We start from the raw sequence: 2,233 nt of genomic DNA, 5'->3' as shown, positions 1-2,233 counted from the left end.
TGTTCAGTGTGGTACACACCACGTCACCAAACAGCACAGTGACTACCTGTAACCCTATAAACAGGCCGACTGACTGATTGCAAGTTTTTAAACACCTGTGATGCTAATTGGAGGACACACCTTGATTGAACATGTCCCTATGGTCACATTATTTTCAGTCTTTTCTAGGGGTACCATCATTTTTGTCCAGGCCTGTTTCATGAGTTTATTTTTAAAAATAATTCTGTTGAACCACAGTTCAAAAGCAATGTCTGATTTTCACTGGTTAATTTTCAAAGAATTTTTATTTATTATTACTTTTGTCAGATTGAAGGTATTTCTGTGACTTTTGTGGGTTTTTCTTTCATTAACCGAGGAGTACCAACAATTTTGTCCATGTGTGTACATCAGTTTTAATGTTCCCAACAGCGTCATTCAGACACCACAGTGAGCCACGGTACAATATTTNCAGGTGAACTGGCTGTGTGCTGGCGGGAGCAGCTCTTAGTGGAGCTTCCTGTTCAAATGCAGGATAAGCTGCTGTCAGGGGGATGGACCCCTCAGACCCTGGGTTGTGGCTGTCTGCTGGCTGAGGGGGACACTCTGGTCCATCAGGGACAGTAGGAGGGCTGGAAGGTTCCTTCAGCAACTCATTCGTAGTAAAATCTAGAGCGAGATCCATCTCTCCTGCTTCCATCTGCATCATTAATTGCTCCATCTCGGATACGGAGAGGTATTGTATGTCTTTATTTGTCTAGCAGAAAGACACACTGATTTAAATCTAAGAACAAAGATTATGTCTGACTTTTACTTGTTGCATTTATGTGACAGCTATACTGGTTACTTGTTTTGCACAATTAAATAACATCATCAGTTAATAGAATATGCACATTCCAATTGAATCTTCTAAAGCTGTTTATTAAATACTATCAACCTTTCTGGTGACTAATGTCCCCCACTGAACTATCCATCCATCCATCATCTATACACCGCTTCATCCTCACGAGGGTCACAGTGAGGCTGGAGTCTATCCCAGCCCACTCAGGGGGAAGACCCCCACTGAACTATAGTTTCAAAATCTGCATTACAGATGTGTAGCCGTGCTCTGTTCTCCCACAGTGACACCATTAAAGCTGCTCCAACCCAGGAGTGGAGACGTTCAGAGTGTGTGTGGTTAACCAGGGGTCTGGGGCAGCTTGAATACACACACTCAGTACAGTGTTTCAAACACCAACCAACACTCTTCATTTTAAGTCATGATTTTCACAACATTAACTTGACATCGGGTGACCATATTTTGATTACTGAAAACCAGGACACTCGGCCCGGCAATGGAATCCTCAAATGATACTCGAAGTTTACTCAAAGACGCCTTAGAATTTCAATACATATAAAGTATGCCTCCTCCAGACAGGACCAGGTCTTTTTCATCACTATATAAAAAAAAAACAAAAAAACAACCATGATGGCCAGGACAGGACATGAAAACAGGACACGTCCTGGGAAAACAGGCCGTTTGCTCACCCTACTTGACAGCTTCAAGACACCAAGTTCTTCTGAATTGTTTGTTTTTTCTTAAAACAGCTTACAGTCGCAGGGCTGGAAGGTTCCTCCAACCATTTCATAAAGATGTCTAGAGTGGGATCCGCCTCTCCCGCCTCCATCTGCGTCACTACTCGCTCAAACTCTGTAGTGAAGTCCATTTCAGATACAGAGATGTGTAGTATGTCTTCATTCCTCTACAAGAGAGACACACTGATTTAAAACTAAGAGCAAAGATTATGTGTGACATTTACTTTACTGCATTTATGTTAAAGCTACACTTACTACTTGCCTTGAAAACAGAGATGGTTCAATAACATATGTTGAGTTTCTAAAATAGAATTAATCTGTACAGAACAAATGATGCAACAAAACATAAAGTACCTGAACTTGTTTTCAGTTGCTGACCAGATTCTTTAAATACTACATATAACCTATGATCATTAATTTGGAATAATAATCCAACATAATATATAAAAAGCACATTTTCAGAGAATTAGTCTGTATTTTATGAGTAAAACATTTAAAGCAACTCCAACATTTAACTGTACAACATAGAATTTTCCTATTATTGTGTTACTTTTCTCAGAGCTCTACTCCAAATGTTAGGGATCATAATAAACGACACATTTCCTGGACAGCTCTAGATAGTTGACTAGACTGAAACATTTGATCAGTTCATACAATATGATGTATTGTTATTAATATTACT

This window comes from Stegastes partitus, unplaced genomic scaffold (assembly GCF_000690725.1).
Source record: "Stegastes partitus isolate 25-593 unplaced genomic scaffold, Stegastes_partitus-1.0.2 Scaffold1986, whole genome shotgun sequence".
NCBI classification, from domain to species: domain Eukaryota; kingdom Metazoa; phylum Chordata; class Actinopteri; family Pomacentridae; genus Stegastes; species Stegastes partitus.
The sequence above is the reverse complement of the archived record's forward strand: the minus strand, read 5'-3'. Positions refer to the sequence as shown.